This window comes from Suricata suricatta, chromosome 10 (genome assembly GCF_006229205.1).
Source record: "Suricata suricatta isolate VVHF042 chromosome 10, meerkat_22Aug2017_6uvM2_HiC, whole genome shotgun sequence".
Classification (NCBI taxonomy): Eukaryota; Metazoa; Chordata; class Mammalia; order Carnivora; family Herpestidae; genus Suricata; species Suricata suricatta.
In genome coordinates, this window is record NC_043709.1 from 60505674 (window position 1) to 60528684 (window position 23011).

Here is a 23011-nt window from a genome sequence, read left to right on the forward strand (position 1 = left end):
CAGACTAGTTCTATTAAACATTGTAAATGCCTAGACAAAAAGGAGAGAGTTAAGTTCCAGAGATTCCTAGGAATTGGAATTTGAGAGGTGAATGAGATGGGGGTGGTGACAAGGAATGGGCAGAAGGATGAATCCAAATTCCAGTAAATGCTGAAAATTTCTGAGAAGACTAAAAAAGCCATTGTGTTCTGAAGTATTCAGCATCAGGGTATATTTCCTTCCTTGTCAGAGTTTTCATCTTTGTTGTTGACTGGATGTTTTTCCCATGTGATTTATGTTTTATTAGGGTAAATTTGTTTTACTTTTCAGACAGCTGTAATAGAATATATATCTGAACTTGATCCTTCCAAATTTTTGTGTGTGGATGTGTTGATAACAGTAGTTTCTGTCATTTCCATAATTGATACCTGGGACCCTTTTCATTTATCTTCTTTTAAAAATCTGCATTTTTGGTGAAAAGATTTATTTTTCTCATATTCACATTTATTTTTCTTCATTTATGGTTTAAGCTACTCAGTGCCCCTCTTAGATGTTGTATGCTAAAAACCACCTAGACAAGGACTTAATGAAATTAAAATGGAAAATCATCTCAAGCTCTCTGAAGAATGAAGGTTTAAATAGGTTTCTTTAGACTAGCTATCAGAAAAGAGTAGTTTTCACTGAAATTTGTTAGATCCCAGAGGGTTTTGTGTTTGTTTGTTTCTTTTTGTTTTGCATTTTTTGGGCTAGCGGTAGTAAAAACAGTAGGACTTTTTATTTAGGTTCCTTTTGTATTGTTGGGTACTGTTTATCGTAAGCCTTTTCCTTTCCCTATTCTTCCTCCCATTTCTGAACTGACTGCTGGTATTTTGGTTGTTAGGACTCATTATAACCTCTAGTATAAGTCCCGAAGGCTTTTTTTCCCTTCAGTGGATGTGGTACTCAGGGAGATGAATATCTTCTTTTGGATTCAAGTTACTTGTTTCATAGAAAAGGATAGAAAGCTATGGCTTAAGTCTTTGAAGGTAATGTGATTCATCCATCCCTTTACCTCCTTTGTACGTCAGTACTTTATGGTCAGATAAAATTGAAGTTCTTTAGTTATATTTAGTCTTCTTCCAAGTTTCTCCCAATATCTAAGTAAAATCTAACTCTAGAGTAGGATCTCTACAAGACTTTATAGTGGTTGTTTTCTCTTATATGAAATAGTGGAAATCTGGCAGAGAAGATAAATTTGGGAAAGCGAACTACCTTTGGCCTGTCATCCAACTTCTTATATACCTTGAAAATGGTTTCATCATGGAGCCACTTTGAGGCCTTCAAACTATTTATAATCCACTGTCATTGATTCAGTTTTTTTTTATTCCAGAAATGGTAGAAAAAAAAAAAAGACTACGTAAATTCCAGGATTGACAATAAAGACCATGATCATTTTTACAAGACATGGTTTAGAACTTACTCCCATAGAAGCCTGAAAAATCAGTGGCTTCTACCACTTAGAGGAAGAGGGAATGAAAGCAAATTATAATTCAAGAGATTGATCCTTAAAAAAACCAATCAGCAGACAAAACCTGTATGAATCTTGCATTATTTCAGTATCTGTTCTCGGCCCAGACTTTACCCTTTGTACCCTAAACTCAGAAATCATCTTATGCCTTAATATTAAAGGAAGGTGAAAGGAAAATTCACCTAAAATAGACTAGTGGATTATGCTCTCCACCATATAATCAAAACCACCCGGCTTTCAATGGATACGTAAACATGTTTTGGTTGCTAGGTCTTTAATGGCTGTTATTTTTGGATTCTGTTCATGATCCACTTCCCAACAGTAAGTCTGATGTGACACAGCTGAATTCTAAATATGCTGCATGTACTTTAAAAAAAAAAGATGGCTGCTGAAGATTGTGTTCTCTGCATTCTTATCTGAAAAGACAGATGATAGGGTGTTTTGAGCCCTTTCATCCCTGTTCTCCTGTTGAGACCGTGTTTCTCTGGAGGCCTCATCACTCTCATGAAGAGGAACTTAGGGAAACCAATATTCTTGTTAATACCTCTCTATGGAATGTGGTAGCAGGAGTAGTTAATAGAGCTGCCTCCAGAGAATGGTTACCGTTGTTAAGGCAACAGTACCCCAGATACCCTGTGGCAAGGGTTGGTTGAATTTGAGTGGTTTGGGTTTTTGAAATGTTTATATGATAACATCTAATTAAAACCATTGTGACTATAAAATGGCTTTGCTTCTGTGTTACTAAAATAATAGAAGTTTAGTTTGGTGCTGAATTTAGGTAGTCTTTTAAGTTTTTTAAAAAAAAATTTCAATGTTTATTCATTTTAGAGAGAGAGGAAAAAAGCAGCATGAGTGGAGGCAGGGCAGACACAGAACTCCAAGCAGGCTCCAGGCTCCGAGCTGTCAGCACAGAGCCTGAAGCAAGGCTCAAACCTACAAACTGAGAGATCATAACCTGAGCCACTCAGGGGCCCTAGTCTTTTAAGTTTCTGATGCTTTGGGAGACATTTTTATTTAAAGATGGATTGTAAACTTGTTCTATTGTGTGTGCAAGCAGGAACAATTACAGTTGACCATTGAACAATGCAGGAATTAGGAGCACCCACAGGAAGTTGAAGATCTGCACAGAACTTTTGACCCCCCCCTCGAATACTTAACTACGTATAGCTTACTATTGACATAAAACCTTACTGATAACATAAATGGTTGATTCACTCATATTTTGTACTATATACTGTATTCACACAATGGAGTAAGCAGAGAAAAAAATATTAGGGAAATAGTAAGGAAGAAAAAATTTACAGTACTGTGCTATATTTATCAAGCGGACCTGCCCAGTTCACACCTGTGTCTTTTGGGGTTTTTGACAGTAATCTTGAATTTGTAAATGCATTTAGATAACTTATCTTTTAGATGCTTTTTATCGGGATTTTATTACTAGGAGTCAACAAATTCCGTATTCCTATACCTTCCTCTTGGGAACATGACACTGTTTTGCAGTACAAATTATGCAGATTTAAGTAGTCCTTCTGTTGACCATAACCAAGCCTTTGAGCAGGAAGGCTGATCATATAAGCTTATTACTTAGAATGTCTATTTCCTTAAGAACAGGAACACATTTCCTCGGAGGAGATGCTTCTACTGGACAGTCATCCCATTATTAGCCACTGAGAAAGATTTCTGTCATAACCAACTTTATATCAACTCTGTCCTTTAAGGAAAGATCTTTTGATTGTTTCTCTGTCCAGTGTGACCTGAGAGGCTGTTGTTACTTTTTTCCCCCTAAGAGTGTCTACTACCAAATCTTTTCTTCTCCCAGAGGACATCTAGGTACAGGTTGAGGCTCTGTTCATAATCTAACTGAGACCTGAAACACAAAACTAGCTCGTAGACCTCCAGGGCCTGCTTTCCCTTTCTAAGGCCAAGAATAGCAGTAGAGCCCTCATTGTCATGGGATTGAGGGCAGCTTCATGTACCTCCTTATCTTGTCATATAATAGGAATAATGTTTATGGTGCTGTAGTCCTGGCTTCACTTGGCATTTAACCAACTCCAGTGCTGTTTATTGCTTCGTATCCTCTGCCTCCATGAACATTATCTCTTAAATCTCTATTGCTTTGTAATATATGAGGCAACAAATAGCTTCTATGATTGGTTAAATGCTGGCATACTACAAAGGTATATGTTTTATTGCCTATGTAACACAAATCTATAGAGCCGTTTTCTGTTATCCCAGCCTTCCCTTTAAATGGGCCATACTGGTACTATGGGACTCTGGATTTTTAATTCTACCCTTTTAGCATGTTTCCCTGTTAACCTGGCATTAACACAAAAGAAAAGAAGGAAAATGGGTTGGTGCTGATTACTAATTCTTTATGTTAGAGGGGCATCTTGAATTAGAGAATAACAAGGGAAGAAATGGTTCTGGTAGGTAAATGACATTTATGGTGGTATGTAGCATATTTACGTGCTTCGACAGGTGAGGGCAATTTCTGGCAAACAAATAAGCCTTTCTTCCTCACCTCCTGCCAAGAGTTTAAAAAAATTCAAATTTTTATTTAATAATTCATATTTCATTCAATAATTCATCCAGTTCCCATCTGGTAAGAGTGCCTGCATGCTGTCAGGCAGCTGAAAATACACTGCATTATACACAATTAGGCCAAATGCTAACCTTGTTTTTGGTAATAATATGTTGATTTTGCAATAACTTTCAGTCCACTCTGACTATGCTGCAGTTTTATGTAGCCTTGTGATGGAAGTAGACTACCATTTTGCATGTGTAGACAATATTGGGACTGAGATTTTTAAAACTGTAAATGTATTAAGAGCAAGGAATTAAACCCGTTTTTAACGTCAGATCTGGCACTCTTAACACTTCCCCTTAGAAACATGTGGTTGATTATTTTAGTTTTTCGTATCACAGTTATTGTCATGTTACTAAGAACATAGTAGATTAAAAGCATCCCTGCTCTAGTCTGCCAGGGAGGTGGGGGGCGCGGTTTGGAAGAATCGTATGAACCTAATTAGAGCTATACCCAGGAAATTAAGATGAAATTTTTCAGTTATTCACTCTTGTTTTCCTTGGGTATGACTTAATATTTGGAATGGGAGCCCAGAAACTGTTCTCAGAGCATTCCTGGTAGAAAAAAAATAAAATCCAGTATCTTTGTATCTCAGTTCTTCCCAAATCAGGAGAGAGGCTGTTTGCTAGTCCCTTCTTTCACAAACTGCCTTCTGTCTCTGGGAGCCTGTCCTTCGTTAGTCCCTCTTTTGCCACCCCTGCAAAACCACATATAGCTAGGTCGTTAACTTACATGATATTCTCATCATCATATAGAATTCATCGTTCTTTCATCAAATACTCTTCCAGCTAATGCGGCAGATTGAAGAAAAGCCAGTGTGTTCCCTCTTTCTGGTTAGCATGTTTCTTTAATGCAGATTGACTTGCTCAGCAGTCGCATTTTGTCTGAAGCCCTTGTTAGGGCCTACTCTGTATGTGGATTCATAACACATCTGTGTGTACATCTACAGTGCTGTATAAATAATAATAAGTAATCACCAGATGGCCTATAACTGCTCCTCTGGACCCACTGGGTCTCTTGAAGCTGTTAGTAAAGTCTTCTGGCGTTTTGCTGGGGAAAACTTGTCATAGATTTATTTCTGAAAAAATTCAAACTCACAACTGGGTGTTTAGGACTAGATATTGCTGTCTGTGTTGTAAATATTTAACAGGCTTTGTACAATGACAAGTAAAAGCGCCATTACTAACCACACACGGTGGCTGTGGAGCTCTTCTTCCCTCCCGGCCATTTAGAAAGGAAACGAAATGCCGATAAATTGTGCATTATGAACAAGGTGCAAGAGATGCTCTCTGGAAGCTCTTTCATAGGAGAGGAAAGAGAACCTCAGTGTTCTGTTCAAAGGATGGAACCGGACAAACTTAAGCTTTTTAACCATATGCCAGCGACTTATATTAAAACACAATGTCCTTTTTAAATGGAACTTACAGTACAAGAAAAGCCCCTTCATCTGGAGTTAGGGAAGAGCCAAGTCTGAATCTTAATTGAGTCTTTATAACCAAACGATAAACCCCTTTGAAAAGGTTACAGTTACAAGTGTTAGTAAACACTTAGCCAAATTTGTATCTAAAAATGTAAGATATTTGTCATTTGCCAGTATTATCTATAAAGCAGAATGCCTTTATTTTTGCCCTTTTTTAATTTGTTTTTGTCTAAAGGGTTACATATTTTGTTTTGGGGGGAAAAAAGTCTTCTTCTGATTTTCTGCTTGTAAATTTCTGTGCTGTATTTTGCTATCACTATTCCCCTCCAGGACCTATTTCAGGGTGCTTGCTCAGCACAGTAATGCATATTTTAGATAATCAAAATAGAACTGATTATCTCTAAAGTTTAATGTTTTAAAATCTTTATCATAAGACAAAAAAGGTTTCAAACAGAAATTGCTTATCTTAACTCTCAAGCCTAGTTCTGTTTGTTGAGGGTTGAATCTATTTAATATAGAGGGACTATCTTATAAATCATTGCACATGGCTGTTACGTTCGACTTAGGATACATAGAGAGCTTTTCTCTTTTAAATCTCATCTTGAAGAAGTGACATACAAATTGTGAGGGAGAAATGCTGCTATTAATAGTTTAATGTAGCTAGAGTTTGCTTTTTACATCCCTCAAAAAATTATCAGGCTAAGGATAAGATTTCAAGAAGGAAAACGTTGTGTAGAAAAGAGGGAAGCTTTGGGGTTTATCTCTTTGTGATAGTGCCTTTGTGTTTTTACTTTGGAATTTCTTTGTGCGATGAAATATACCACCTAAGATTGTGATTTGGTAAGAATCTGGCCTATATGCAATTGTCATGTGAAAGTATGGAGAGAATGAGAAAGAATTTTTGAAATTAGCCCATTCCCAGTCTGGCACACCATGTGCCGTGTGTGGCTGCTGATCCTGCCGGCAGGTTGAAGAGCTGAACCAACTTCTGCTCTAAAGACTAAAATTGCCAGCCATGATTCCAGCTTTTAAATCTTGTTGTTCACATCAATGATGTCAGATTTTGAGCAAACATAGTTCTGTCTTTAGATCCCAGGTGGAATCTGCAATTCCCTGGGTAGAAGGAAAGAGTTCTTCCTTTTTGCCTTTGAAAAACTTGAGTAGCTCTGCAGGGAAAGTCAGCAGAATAAATCTGCAGCCTTGCCGTGTCCTTTGAGTCATTGTAGAAAGCTGAATGCTCTGTTCGGCATTCAGCAGATTGGCTGTCAGAGTTGCAGCTCTGCTTATCAAAGACATCGTCTCTCGAAGAGCCATTTATATTATTCCAGAGAGAATCCTCCTGTGGGAAAAGGAACGCCTCCTTTCTCCTCCTAAGGGTCTTATCTTCTTTTGATACTGGGCAATTATCCCTTGATTTTCCTGAAAAACTACCTCAATTTACCATAAAGATTGGCACGAGCACAGGCTGCAGACTTGGTTACAATGACAGCTCTGATTTCTTAGCCACAGGGAGAGGCATCAGGGTGACACTTTGTAAGTATGCCAGAGCCTTAATGGTGGTGATTTTTTGCCGAGTATCTCAATACCCCTTATAAACTTGGTTTCTCTTCTCTTTCTCTGAGGGAGAAAACATTTGCTTTAGTTTTTTGCATACCAGTTAATAAAACTGATGTGAGAGTTGTCTCTCTCTCCTTCTCTCGCTTCCTCAAGCCTCTTTCCTTGTCCAGTTATCATCCTGTTTATTTTGAGATCAAGCCCTATAGTCTCATTTTTACTTTTTGCTGCCTTTTGTATAGCTTATCTTGGCTCTTACTAATCATTATACCTGGCGGGGATTATTAAGCACTGCTTCCTCTAATTAAAAAAATAATAGACTTTATTCTTTAGGTCAGTTTTACATTTATATTTACAAAAAAGAAATGAGTGGAAAGTATTGGAGTTCTCTGCTGCCGTATCTTGTATTAGTGTGGTACATGTGTTATAAGTGATAAACCAATGTTGATACATTAATATTAACTAAAGTCCATAATCTGCATTAGAGTTCAATCTTTGTGTTGTACATTCTGTGGGTTTTGACAGATGTGTAATAATATGTACTCACCATTACAGAATCATAAAGAATAGTTTTATTGCCCTAAAAAATCCTGTCTTCTCTCTATTCATCCCTCCCACTCCTACCCCCAACCCTTGGTAACTACTGATCTTTTTACTGTCTCCATAGTTTTAGAATCATGTAGTCTACTAATTCTTTAAAGTTGTGAGCAGATAGGGGTACCTGGCTGGCTCAGTCTGTGGAATATGTGACTCTTAATCTTAGGGTTATAAGTTCGAGATCTACATTGGGTGTAGAGATTACTTAAGGAAAAAAAAAATCTTTTAAAAAAAGTTGTGAGTAGATAACCCTACAATTAGGAATAGCTAGAGAAAGGAGGAGAGAATTAAACGTTTGAGGTCACAGCTCCATGGTTCCTCTAAAAAGTCCCGAGAATCTCTCCAGGAAGATTAAAGTGGCAGTTTTTCTTCTCTACTGGGAGTCTCTCTGATGTTAAAAGATTTGGCTTGCCTAATGATTGTTTTACTGGTTCTAGATGTTGGGAGCAAAAAAGTATGAGATGGACATTGAATAGGCTGTATGTATCTGGGGAGTCATGATGTTAGGTCTGAGCAAAGCAAGAGGAGGTAGAGCCCATGATCTATTTTCCTTTGAGCTGACAGCTCAGAGCCTGGAGCCTGCTTCGGATTCTGTGTCTCCCTCTCTCTCTGCCCCTCTCCCACTCGCGCGCGCGCTCTCTCTCTCTCTCTCTCTCTCTCTCTCTCTGTCTCAATAATAAATAAACATTAAAAATTTTTTTTTTAATCAGTGCAATTTAAAGGTAAATAAGAAAGATTCCTGTCTAAAAGTAATCCAGACTCCTACATTAGTTAAAGATTCATAACTAGTAAGTTATTAGAAAAGTAGATAGGGAGCTGTCATTCATACTTTAGTATAAATCAGTTTAATCATAGATGTAGTATTGGCTACATAAAGGAGTAGAAGTTTTCATTTGGGTTAAAGGATGGTAGATGAGGACTGGCTTAGGTGGAATGGTTCCGGAGCAAAGGAGAGATGACAGTTTTTGAGGATGTCAAAGATAAACAGATTTACTTCTTAGTTTTGTTTTGGGTTAAAGTACACTAATAAACACTAGAAGCAACTTAATTAAATCTCTTCGGATAGAAAGCGAGACATTTCCTCCTTTTCCTGTTCTGGAAAATTTATATTGATAAAATATGGGGGAAGGAGAGTAACCTGATTTCTCTAGTGCTAAGATTCAAATTTCCTAACTACTTAGAATTCTAACTTCCTGGTATGGGTAAGATCTCTTTTCATAGAGACAGTGACTCTACACCTTCTAGATTTGCCACCACATGAGAATCTTCTAGTCTTGGCCTCAGTGCTAATTTAGTTACCCAACTTATTGAACTGAACCAACTCTGGTAAAATGAACATTAGCCTAGGAAAAGCTCTATAACATGATGTTGGGGATTAATATCAGTTAGTGCAGACCAATAGATACATGCACACACACACACACACACACACACACACACACACACATATAGGCAATTTAAAGGACATATTGTGTCTATATAATGTGAAAAATTATATTCCATTCAAAGATCCTATGGGGGGAATGGGAAAGTTAAAGAAAATTGTTTAACTTTATCAATGTAATAATAATAATAATAACAATAGCAGTATACAACAGCTAACTGATCTCTTATGTGCTGTGCAAAAGTGCTTTTATAGATACCATTTAGTCCTAGAGATTCCCTGAAGGAGGATATAATATTATCCCTATTGTACAGATAAGAAAACTAAAGCTCAGAGAGACAGAATAACTTGTACGAAGTCACATGATATTTTGTGATGGAGCCATAAAACAAACCCAGATAGATTCCAGACTGTTACTCTTTAACTGCTAGGCTAAAGTGGCTTCTTCTTATACTCTTTGTACATGCAAATATACCCAGCTAGCATAGGGGGAAAAAAAGAGACAGTGAATAAGTAGTAGTTTTTTGGCAAATGGTCCCAGTGCAATCAGTTAAATAAGTCCTGGCGACAGGTTATTACTGATCTAGGCATTTGGCTGCTCTGCCAGGGAGAGCTGGAGCTACAACTGTACAAAAAGATAAGAATTCTTACTCAGATGAAGAGATCTCTCTGCAGCTGCATGAGCCTTAATCTGTAATGGTTTTTTATTTGCCTGGGAAAGCTGCTGAAATGTGACAAACTCTCTGTGAGGTACACAGCCCCTGTTTTGTAGCAGGGATTTTAAGATGAGGAAGAAAACAGGTTCTTGACCAATCAGAAAGGTAGACAGAACTAGAACACTGGGACCTCAAAATCACAGCTTCAGGATCCTCCATTGGTATTGTGGTGTCATCTTTGTGAATTCTCTACCGGCTCACTTCCTGATTCATACTCCCTTTTTCTCAATCTTACTTTTATGCCTGTAAGCTCCCCACTGCAAAGGATGCTCTCTGGGTATCTTGCTTTGTGTAGTGTCATTTAGTAGTGGGGCTTTGCTTACAGTGGATGCTGTACTGATTGGTGACAAGAGGAAATGTGACTAAGGTGGAATTAGCGTATGGTTAGAAGTTTGTTAGCGGTGCAGTGGGATGTGTATTTTGCCCGGTGATTGCCAGCTTGTTTATTCCCCAAAGTTTTGGGCATATAACTCCATGGAGGGTCTTACCTGTTGAATAATAAAATTCTTCTCTCCTCAGATCTTACATCCTCCTCTTTGATTTCATAGCACTTCCATACATCTGGTCTTTTCCTTTTCCATTGAGGTGTGTTGATGTAGGGGATATCTCATTTATCAATGGAAGTGAAAATCTGTGGCTAAATAGATGTATATATTTACATGAAAATTGTGATAAAAATGTATGGAAGTACACATAAAGGGCTGAAAGATTGGAGGCTCTCATGGTTGATATTTATAGTACAAGGATTCTTTGTATGTTTTGTCTGAATGTCTTTATATTTTACTGGAAAGTTGCTTAAAATATACATTTTCCTTTTTGATTCTGATAATGATTCATTGTATAACTGTGGACTGTGTGAAACTCTGTGTTCAACTGCAAGAACTATCTGACTGAAGTCTTGTCTTTCCTATCTCTGCCCAAGAAGTTAAATTCTTGGCTTCAGAGCTGAGAATGCCTTATTGGTCAAGGTCACAGACTACTAAAATGATCACCCTAGGGGGCAGAGACCTCATTTGTTTATTTTGCTGGGTGCCTATGATAGGCCAGTTAGTTGTGTGTATGCATGCACTTTGTGTGTGTGTGTGTGTGTGTGTGTGTGTTCCTGTGTCCTGCCTGGAGTTCCTGTGAAACTATAATTGCAGAGAAAAGGTGATTCAGAGCAGTGACCTATCAGAGACTAGAAGCTTGACTCCTAACAAATTATTAGACAGACAGTGGCAGCTTAATAGGATGGATGATTTTTTTTTTAAGACCTGCATTTTAATACTAAGCCTCAGTTACTTTGTTTTTGTGTCTGTTCTCAAGATCACCAACTGGGGAAAAAAGCACAAATTCCTTTACCAGCACGAGTTACTTGAATCAAGTCAAAAGAGTTGTTGTAGTTATAAAGATCTCAGTTGTGGTATATAAGGTGGGGTTTGCTCTAGAATACCAGAGTGAGCAGATCTTATTAGAGACATTTGTCACTTCTGTAAACATCATTTTTTTGTACCCAGTGGCAATCTTTGTGCATTAATTTTTTATACTTATGATATTCATCACTTCAGACATTTGCCATTTTATTTCAGTTTCAGGTATTTCTTAGGACTAAGAAAGAGACTGTAGTCCACTTAGGCTGTATTGGGAGGGGACAATAAAAGTAGTTACTAGAAATTTTTCAAGGTCTGTAGAGCACCTGGGTGGCTCAGTTAAGCATCCGACTTTGACTCAGGTCATGATATCACAGTTCGTGGGTTCAAGCCCTGTGTTGGGCTCTTTGCTGACAGCCTGGAGCCTGCTTTGGATTCTGTGTTTCCTGCTCTCTCTGCCCCTTCCCCACTCATGCTGTGTGTGTGTGTGTGTGTGTGTGTGTGTGTGTGTGTGTGTGTGTCTCCCTCTCTCAAAAATAAATAAGAGGTCATTTAAAAATCTAAAAATAAATAAAAATTTCAGGGCTCTAGGTGTCTAAGTGTCTAAGTATGTTTTATAAGGCACCTTATTAGATTCAACAATTTAGCTATTCCCTCTTCAGCCTTTCCTTTTCTTTCCTTCTAATTTTTACCTAGAAAATGCAAATGCGGAGACTTTATTTGAGCATTCTTCCACTTTATATGCATTTGAAACTACAGCCAGACAGCCTCCTTATGGAGGCTTGTACTTTCAGTTCTGCATATGTGACCACTCAGGAGAGAGCGTAGTGTGCACATAGGCAGCGGCTCTTGGCAGAGCAGTGGTTAAAGGTTTGAACATATTCCTTGTTGGCTATTTTCTTAGTCCTAAGTGTGGCATTTTGCTCCTCCATAGACAGTTATCGGCTTGTCAGAGTCGAATGACTTTTTGTTTTTTCTTTATCTAGTAAAATGCAGTGGGATAAGCCTTTCTGGGAAGCAATTGCTTCCTCCACCACATGAACAGAAGGTCGCGGATACTGTCTCTGAAACAAAGGGGAAGTGGTGATAGAAAAATCAGCGGCTAGGGCATAATTGGATTGGAGCTCTGTCAAAGAGACAACAGTTCCTGCTTGGAAGCTGGACTTTCTGCTATGCTGTGCTTTTCTGTTTTAACATTAGAATAAGCAGCAATGAGTACTTCAGGCTTAATTCTTCAGGCTCTTTTCTGAGCACTCTGAGAAGAAGCATGCTTCAAGCTATTTATTTTTCCTTTCTCATTTTCACCTTTTTTAAGGCTTATTTTTATCTTATTTAAAAAAAATTTTTTTTGAGAGAGAAAATGAGTGTGCATAGAAGGGGCAGAGAGAGAATCCCAAGCAGGCTCTGCCCTGTCTGCTCAGAGCCTGCTATAGGGCTCAGTCTCACAAACTATGAGATCATGACCTAAGCTAAAATCAAGAGGCAGACACTTAACTGATTGAGCCTCTCGGGTACTCCTAGGGCTTTATTTTTTTAGAGCTGTTGTAGATTCACAGCAAAATTGAGCGGAAGGTACAGAGATTTCCCCCATATACTCCCTGCCTTGCCAGAACCCCCAGCTGAGTGGTACATTTGCTACAACTGATGAACCTGCCCTGACATATCATCATCACCCAGAGTCCATAGTTTCCTTCAGGATTCACTCTTGGAATGGTACCTTTGACAGGTTTGGACAAAGGTATAATACATGATCTTTCGTTCTGTTATCATAGGGCATTTTCACTACCCTAAAAATCGTCTGTGCTCTTCTACCCCTGTCCCCCAGCAGCCACTGATCTTTTTACTGTCTTTACCATTTTGCCTTTTTCAGAAGGACATTGGTGCATTAGTAATATGCATTTAAGTTGCCTCCATGTCTTTTCTTGGCTTGATAACCTCATTCATTTTTGGTGCTGAATAATATTCTGTTGTCGGACATACCACAGTTTATTTATCCATTCACCTACTGAAAGATATCTTGGTTACTTCCAGGTTTTGGCAATTTTGAGTAAAACTGCTAAACATTCATGTGCAAGTTTTTGTGTGGTCATGAGTTTTCAGCTGCTTTGAATAAATACCAAAGAGCAGGATAGCTCGATCATATGGTAAGAGTATGTTTACTTTTGTAAGAAATAGCCAAACTGTCTTCCATAATGGCAGTACCATTTTGCATTCCTATCAGCAATGAATGAGGGAGTTTTCTACTGTTTCACATCTTCATCAGCATTCATTATTGTCAGTGATCTGGATTTTGGCCATTTGAATAGGTAGGTAGGGGTGTGTCATTGGTGTTTTAATTCGTGTTTTCCCGATGAAGAGATGTGAGGCATTTTTTCATATGCGTATTTGCCATCTGTATATCTTCTTCGGTGGACTGTCTTTTGAAGTCTTTGGCCCATTTTTTAATTGGGTTATTTGTTTTCTTATTACTGAGTTTTCAGAGGGGTTTTTTGGTGTGTTTCGGATATATATTTTGCTTTATCAGATGTGTCTTTTGCAGATATTTTCTCCTGTTCTGTGGCTTGCCTTTCATTCTCTTGATATTGGCTTTCACAGAGCAGAAGTTTTTAATTAAAAAACATTTTTTTAACCTTTATTTATTTTTTGAGAGACAGAGTGTGAGTGGGAGAGGGGTAGAGAGAAGGGAGTCACAGATTCTGAGGCAAGCTCCAGGCTCTGAGCTTTCAGCAGAGCCCGACACAGGGCTCGAACTATGAGATCATGACCTGAGCTGAAGTCAGATGCTTAACCGACTGAGCCACCCAGGCTTCCCCAGAAGTTTTTAATTTTAACAAGTCTAGCTTATCAATTATTTGTTTTCATGAATTGTATGCCTTTGGTATAATATCTGAAAAGTTTATTACCAAACCCAGATTACATATGTTCTATGTTGTCTATGTAGAAGTTTTATAGTTTTTTTTAAATGTCTGTTTGTTTATTGGTTTATTAATGTATACTTATTTTTGAGAGATAGCGAACAGGGGAAGGGCAGAAAGAAAGGGAGACAGGATCAGAAGCAGGCTTGGCGCTAACAGATAGCCTGATATGTAGCTCAAACTCATGAGCTGTGAGATCACGACCTGAGCTGAAGTTGGACACTCAAACCAACTGAGCCACTTAAGTGCCCCAGGAGTTTCGTAGTTTCACCTTTTACATTTATGTCTGTGATCCATTTTGAGTTAATTTTTGGGGAGACTGTAAGGTCTGTGTCTGGATTTTTTTTTTTTAAATGAACATCCAGTTGTCTCAGTACCATTTGTTGAGAAGATTATCTTTACTCCATTGTATTGCCTTTGTTCCTTTGTTAAAGATCAGTTAACTATAGCTGGGTCTACTTCTGGGCTCTCTGTCTTGTTTCATTGATCTTTTTGTCTACTCTTTCACCAATACTTCATTGTCTTGATTACTGTAGCTTTAGAGTATGTTTTAAAGTTGGGTAGTGTCAGTCCGTCAACATTGCCCTCCTTCAATATTGTGTTGCCTATTCTGGGTCTTTGTCTCTCCATTTAAACTTTAGACTCAGTTTGTTGACATCTACAAAATAATTTGTTGAGATTTTGATCTCAACAAATGGATCAAATTGGGAACGATAGACATCTTGACAATATTGAGTATTCCTATCCATAAATTTATTGATTTATTTAGTGCTTCTATGATTTCATTCATCTGAGTTTTGTAATTTTCCTCATATAGATATTATACATATTTTGTTAGATTTATACCTAAGTATTTCATTTTTTGAGGTGCTAATGTAAATGGTCTTGTGTTCTTAATTTTAAATTCTACTAGTTCAATGATAGTATATAGAAAAACAGTTGGTTTTTGTATATTAACTTTGTATCCTGGAACTTTATTGTAATCACTTATTAATTTCAGGAGTTTTTTTTGTTAATTGTTTTGGATTTCTACATAGGTGATTGTGCCATCTGCCAACAAAGACAGGTTTTTTTTCCTCCACCCCAATTTGTATACCTTTTATTTCCTTTTCTTCTCTTACTACATTAGCTAAGACTTCCAGTACAATGTTGAAAAGGAGGAGGAGGAGGAAACATCCTTGCCTTGTACCTAATCTTAGTGGGAAAGCTTCAAGTTTCTCAACATTAAGTATGATGTTAGCTGTAGGTTTTTTGTAGTTGTTCTTTTTCAAGTAGAGGAAGTTCTTCTCTACTGTTAGTTTGCTGAGAGTTTTTATCATAGGTGTAGGATTTTGTCAAATGCCTTTTCTGCACCTATTGATATAATCATGTGATTTTTCTTTAGCCTGCTAAATGTAATGGATTACATTAATTATTTTTTGAATGTTGAACCATCCTTGCAGACCTGGACTAAATCTCATTATGATGTATAATTCTTTTTATACATCGTTGGATCTTATTTACTTATTTTGTTGAGGATTTTTGCATCCATGTTCATGAGAAACATTGTCTCTGGTTTCTTATAATGTCTTTGGTTGCAGTTTTAGGGTAATGCTCGCCTCATAGAATAAATTAGGGTGTATTCTCTCTACCTCTATCCTCTGGAGGAGATTATGGAGAATTGGTATGATTTTCTTCCTTAAATGTTTGGTAGAATTCACCATTTAACACATTTGGGTCTGGTGTTTTCTGTTTTGGAAAGTTTTAATTATTGTTTATTTAATAGATACAGGCCTATTCAGAGTTTCTGTTTCTTATGTAAGTTTTGGCAGATTGTGCCTGCTAAGGAACTGGTCCATTTCATCTAGGTTATCAACTTTTGGGGCATAGAGTTGTACATAATATTCCTTTATTAGCCTTTTACTGCCTGTGGAATCTGTAGTGATATTCCCTCTTTTCACTTTATAATGTTAGTAATTTCTGTTTCCTCTTTTTTTCTGAATTAGCTTAGCTAGAGGTTATTGATTTTACTCACCTTTCAAAGAATAATAAGTTTTGATGTTATTGGTTTTCTTTATTGACTTCTTGTTTTTATTTTCATTGATTTCTGCTCCAATCTTATTATTTATTTTCTTCTGCTTTGGATTTAATTTGCTCCTTCATTTTTCAGTTTTCTAAGGTGGAAGCTTAGATTATTGATTTTGGATTGCTCTTATTTTCTAATATATTCATTCATGTTCTAAATTTCCCTTTAAGTCCTGCTTTCATGCACCCCACAAATTTTAATAAGGTATAGTTTTAGTTCCATTTAGTTCAAACTATTTTAGAATTTCTCTAGAGATTTTTCTTCTTTGACCTATGTGTTATTTAGGGGCACCTGGCTGGTTTGGTCAAAAGAGCATGGGACACTTGATCTCCAGGTTATGAGTTTGATCTCCACATTGGGTATAGAGATTACTGATCTACATAAATAAAACTAAAACAAAAAAAGTGTTCTTTAATTCCAAATATTTGTGGACTTTTCACCTATCTTTTTGCTTTACTTTTAATTTCTAGTTTAATTCCATTATGGCCTGAGAGCAGAAATATTAAGGTTGCTGCTCTTTTTTTTTTTCTTTCATGTTTACTTATTTTGAGAGAGCAAGCACGAGTGGAGGAGGCACAGAGAGAGAGAGAGAGAGAGAGAGGGGATGAGAATCCCAAGCAGGCTCTATGCTGCCAGTGCAGAGCCCAGCATGGGGCTTGATCTCACAAACCATGAGATCAGGACCTGAGCCAAACACAAGAGTCAGACGCTGAACTGACTGAACCACCCAGGTGCCCCAGTTCTTTTAAAAATTTTAAGGTGTGTTATATGGCCCAGAATGTGCTCTGTCTTAGTGAATGTGTCTTCCATGTGAATTTGAGAAGAATGTGTAATCTGCTATTCTTGGATGAAGTTTTCTATAGATGTCAATTATATCTAGTTGATTAATGGTTCTCTTAATTCGTCTGTGTCCTTACTGATTTTCTGCTTGGTGGATTTGTCCATTTCTGATAGTGCAGTGTTAAAGTCTCCAACTATAATAGTAGATTCACCTATTCCTCTTTCTCATCAGTTTTGGCCTCACATGTTTTGACACTCTCTTGTTGGGCACAGAGGTATTAAGGATTGTTTTGTTTTGAATTATTGACACCTTTGTTATTGTGTAATGCCCCTCTTTATTGCTGATAATGTTCCTTGCTCTGAAGTTTCCTCTTTTGGAAATTGTTACAGTGGTATATCTTTCTCCATCCCTTTGCTCTTTATGTGTCTTTATTTATTTATTTATTTATTTATTTATTTTTATGTGTCTTTATATTTAAAGTGGATTTCTTATAAACAACATATAGTTGAGTCTTGTCTTTTGATTTACTTTGATAGTCTCTTTTAATTTGTGTATTAGACCTTGACATTTAAAGTGATTATTGATATAGTTGGATTGATATCTACCATATTTGTTATGGTCATAGTTCAAGAGGCCAGGAGTCTGAAATTAAGCTACGAGCAGAGTCATATTCCCTCAGGAGACACTTAGGAAGATCCTTTCCTTGACTCTTCCAGCTTTTGGTGGCTGCCAACATTTTTTGGCTTATGGCCACATCACTCTAGTCTCTGCTTCTATCTTCACATCACCTGCTCTTTGTGTGTCTCCCTTTGTCTTGCTCTTATAAGGATACTTGTGATAGCATTGAGCACCTAGCTGCATCATCTCAGATAACGTATTCATATCAAAATCTTTTGTTCAGTCATCATGTAGGTAACATTTGTGGTTTCTAGGAATTAGGACATGAGCATATCTGTGTCAGCTGTTATGGGTTGAATTGTGTCCCCAAAAATTTACATGTTGAAGTCCTAACCCCAAGTATCTCAGAATGTTACCTTATTTGGAAATGAGATTGTTATAGATATAATTAGTTAATATGAGATCATACTAGAGTAGGTTGGTCCCCTAATCCAATATAACTGATATCCTTATAAAACAAGGAAACTGAACACAAATGTACACCCAGGAAGGACACATGTAAAGATTAGAGTTATGCCACCACAAACCAAGGTACACCAGAGATTGCTAGCAAACCACCAGAGACTAGGAGGTAAGCGTCGAACAGACTTTCCCTCACATCTGCAGAAGGAACCAGCCCTGCTGACACCTTGATTTCAGACTTCTGACCTATGAGATTGTGAGACAATTTTCTGTTGTTTCAGGTTAGTTCTAGCAAACTAATACTGGAACCATTATCAGCCTACCACAAAGTGCTTGAAATCTGTCATTTGTTATAGTGACTTGTTACAAGAAGTGAGGACTAGGAGTACCAGAGTCTTCATTCCTCCTTGACACCCATCAGTATGCTTAATGGCCTTTATTTATCCTTTCTCTCCTCTCTTCCCTTAACAGATGGGGCTGTTGTAATGTGATAGTTAGTTAATGGGAAGGTTAATAGGATCCCATTAGCACCTCCTGGTCTGTATGCATTCTAATATAATAGGATGGGAGGTTCTATATAATTAGAACAATTTGTTATCATTTTAGACCACAATCAAAAATTGAATATGGATTTTCACCAATGTCTCTAGTGAGAGACTTGGTGTACACAAAGGATCTGTTATAAGAACTAAAGGCATTTCCCTTTGTGCATTTTGCCAGCATTTCCAACTTTGAGTTAAGAGTGGGGACAGGTTTCCAGAAACTAGCCTATGAATAATTTTCTCAATTCAGTCAGACTCTCATTAGCTTTTGTGGGCTTAGTTTAATAATAAAAAAAGAAATACTTGAGGGGAATGGGGGAGAGGGGGAAATGGGTGATGGGCACTGAGAAGGGCACTTGTTGGGATGAGCACTGGGTGTTGTACGTAAGTGATGAACCAGGGGAATCCACCCCAAAACCAAGAGCACACCATACACACTGTATTTTAGCCAATTTGACAATAAATTGTATTTTTAAAAATTAAAAATAAAATACTTGAATATCTGCAGTGTTAGACACCATGCTAGATACTAGAGACAGAAAGATGAAAGATATCAAAGTATTCACAGTCTCATAGGGAAGTCATCAGACACATATAAAAATGTAGTTACATTATAATATGATAAATGTAATAAAACAAGTATTTGCAAGTTCAGAGAGGACTGGTAGGCATCAGGGAAAATTTCCTGGAGCAGATGATGTTTTCACCAGTTTTGAAAGATAGGTAAAAATTTGCCAAAAATAATTTTGTTTTTTGCCAGACAGAAGGTAGAGAAGAATATTCCACACATAAGAGAATAGCAGACACAGAAGAAGGAGACACCATGGTACCTGGAGAGAAATTGCAGGTAGCTTGGTGTTAATGGAGCACAGATTGAGACAAGAGCAGCAGGACATGAGGCTGGAAGGGTTGGCAGGGGCAGTTTCCCCAGCGTCTGGCGGTGCTGCTGTATCGGATCACTAGGATAGTGAAGAAGCATGTGGCTAAGTGTCACTGTTAGGCAGCAGAGGTTCCATTCTTTTCCCTTGCCGGCCTGTGTTCTTCTAATGCAGACCTCTGTTCAGTGGCCAGCATTCCGAAAAATATATATCTCTTATGGCTTAAAAAAAAAATCAAAATATAAGCAGTTTCCAATTTGCTTGGTTTTAAAAGGCTTTGCAAGTTAGACCCAAAGATAGTCAATCTGCTAAATGTATCAGTAAGAGGGTAAGAGTTTCTGCATCAAATTAGGATCACAAGGTAGAATCAGTACATCTTACAAGCTTCTGGTTTATTCAAGAGACCTGTCAAGCCATTTGAATCTTTGCCTATTTCTTTACTAGCCTATAAACCTCTTCTGTAGTTGCTAAGGCTGTGGACAGTTAAAATTTGATAGTTTGTTTAAAACAAAAACATAATGCTGTATTTTGGAGTCATTTTAGAGTGAATGAGTGAGTGAGTGAGTAAGTGTAGTCTTGTAAGCTTGTCCCAATCATTGAAACACTCAATTTTTGGAGTTTTGGAGACTGAGATATCTTTGTCTTTCTATCTTTTTTCCTCCCTTTCTCTTCCTCATTCTTTCCTCCCTGCCTTGCTTTCTCCCTCTCTTACTCTCTGTCTCTGTCTCTCCTTCAGGTTCAATTTTTTTTTTCTTTTTGGCTGAACTGCTACAGTACTGAATTGTAGAAGTCCTTAAAGGGGCAGAATGTTAGCTATAGTAGCTCTGTAGTGTGGTTCGTACATGCTCTACTCAACTTGTTGTCAGCATTCAGAATCTCCTATATTATCAAGAAGTGTTTATTCTTTTTCCCTAATGAAATTTTCACCAGCCCAAGAGAAAAACACAATGTTGTAGATTATCCTGACTTTGATGGTTAAGATCCACACTGTTCACACTCTATCTTGTCTTTCCTACCCATATGTGAGATCCAGGCATGACAATACTTATTGTGTAGCAAAATAGAAGATAAAAGTGTTTGATGTCTTATTCAAGGGCTCTATACTTCGTAATATCCTAATAAGAATTTGGGAAGAGAGTGGAGATTGAAAAATATAAATGTGTAATGACCAAAAGAACCTAATAGGACTGTGTAATAATCATTTTGACCCAAAAACTTTTCCCTGTTTCGTTAAGAACTAAACTTTAATAGTACCCCAACTAACCAGCTACATCTGGAAAGTAAAATACTAAAAGGTCTACCATTAGGCCAGAGCTATGGAGAAAGCGGTTAGCCATGTAACTGACAAAGGACGAACCCCTGCTGAATTACTGCTGGGATTTCTCTGCTCCTGGGCACTGTTTCCTTAAAGTTTGTTGAGCATTTAATCTATCTAAAGAAAGATAATGGATCTATTGTTGTTCATTCTTTTTTTTTTTTGAGAGAGAGAGAGAGCACGTGATTGGGGGAGAGGGGCAGAGGGGGAGAGAATCTTAAGCAGGCTCCACGCCCAGTGAAGAGCTCAACACAAAGCCTAATGCAGGGCTCAATCCCATGACCCTGGGATCATAACTTGAGCCAAAATCAAGAGTTGGACTCAACCAACTGTGCCACCCAGACATCCTGTTCAGTCGTAAGTATAGTTCCCAAGAGTGCCCTGGCATTTAATACAGAGCCAGCCATTAAGTATTTGAGGGGAAGGGCAGCCAGGAATAAGAATATATGGGTCAACTTAAAATTCCATGTTACTGATGAGGATCTTTAACAGCCTCAGGTTCAAGAGCCGCGTGACAAAGTGCCTCTCTCTTACCATTTTGTCCTTCCCTAAAGCCCAAACAGTATATTGCCAATGTTTGTAAGGAACCTTGTGGCAATAGGTAATGATGAGATGAAGTAATTTATTTGATATGCTATATGAAAGTGGAATGGAATTCTACATTAAGGTAAAACTGGTAAATATTCATGAAGATGTAGAATGAGATACTGTCTTCCATATTCCATTTCCAAGTTCCTTAAATAGAAAATGAGGAAGAATCTATATATCCTAAAAACTATCATGTGTTGGTTAGAAATGGTTTAAGCTGTAACTATTTCCCGTAGCTTGAAACTTTGTGAACACTTATAACACAAGAAGTGTAGAATTAGAACTGTTTGATCAACTAAGCAGGGTTATTAAGGACCAGGGTTCTTTCTGCCTCTCTGCTCCACCATTTTTAGCATTTACCTTTTAATCTCAAGTTTGTTTCCTCAAGTCACAGGATGAGCAAGAAAAGAAAAAAAGTAGTATCAGGAACTTTCCTCTTTTAGTTTCCTTTTATAAGGAAACAAAGGCTTTCCCAGAAGTGCAGTCTTCTATCCCAACCCCCAGTGAATTTTTGTGTCCTAATCTGTGTGACAGCTTTAATCTTAGCTGTATGGGAGTCTGAGGAAGTGGATACCGGCTTTTCAGCCTTTGTAGTGGGAGGCAAGCAAGGGGTTCAGAATGGGGGTTGGGTTAAAAAACCAATTGTGTATTGCTCAAACCTATTACCTCTTCCCTGTCTCCTTTCCATTAATATGACAATCCCGTGTGCAGGCAATAATTGACAACAGTCTTTTCAGGACCAAAGAGGCCTGATAAACCATGCAGATTTCCAGTTTTAAAGTCATTGGTTAATTAAAAATAGAAACTACCCTATGGCCCAGGAATAGCACTGCTAGGCATTTACCCAGGAGATACAGGAATGCTAATGCATAGGGGCATGTGTACCCCAATGCTTATAGCAGCACTTTCAACAATAGCCAAATTATGGAAAGAACCTAAATGTCCATCAGTTGACAAATGGATCAAGAAGATGTGGTTTATATATACAATGGAATACTACGTGGCAATGAGAAAGAATGAAATCTGGTCTTTTGCAGCAATGTGGATGGAACTGGATGGTATTATGCTAAGTGAAATAAGTCAGTCAGAGAAAGACAGATACTATATGTTTTCACTCATATGTGGATCTTGAGAAACTTAACAGAAGACCCTGGGGGGTGGAGTTAGAGAGAGAGGGAGGGAGGCAAACCATAAGAGACTCTTAAATACAGAGAACAAACAGGGTGGATTGGGGGGTGGGAGAGAAGGGGAAATGGGTGATGGGCATTGAGGAGGGCACTTGTTGGGATGAGCACTGGGTGTTGTTTGGAAACCAATTTGACAATAACTTATATTAAAAAAAATTTTAATAATAAAGTCACTGGACCCAGAATTTAGTTTATGGCCTTACTGGAGAAAAGTCACAAGAGAATACTACTGAGAGAGATTGAGAGGGAGACAGATTCTGAGAAGATGGCAGAGTAGGAAGTACCAGGAATCTGTCTCCCCTCTTAGACAACAGTTGTACTGGCAGAATCTGTCTGATGTAACTATTTGAGAGTTCTGGAGTCTGTTAAAGCCTTGTAGGTTACAGGGGGGAAAGGATTAGAAGGTAAATTGTGATTAATTGTAGTTAATTTCAGCTCAGCACAGTAGCTGCTACTCTTCCCCAACCCCAGCAAGCAGTGAGGCAGCTGTGTATGTGTTCTTGGAGTAGCTTGTACACAGCATATGGGAGCGAAGATGTCCAGAAAGGACCCTGTCCTCCAAATATTAGA

At 37.8% G+C, this 23011-nt stretch overlaps 1 protein-coding gene across 1 annotated transcript in view; it reads left to right on the top strand.

Moving 5' to 3' along the window:
• The window catches only part of LOC115303518 (cyclic AMP-dependent transcription factor ATF-7), an 85057-nt gene that overhangs the window by 19642 nt on the left and 42404 nt on the right, over window positions 1-23011 (top strand). The gene's annotated exons all lie outside the window — the stretch shown is intronic.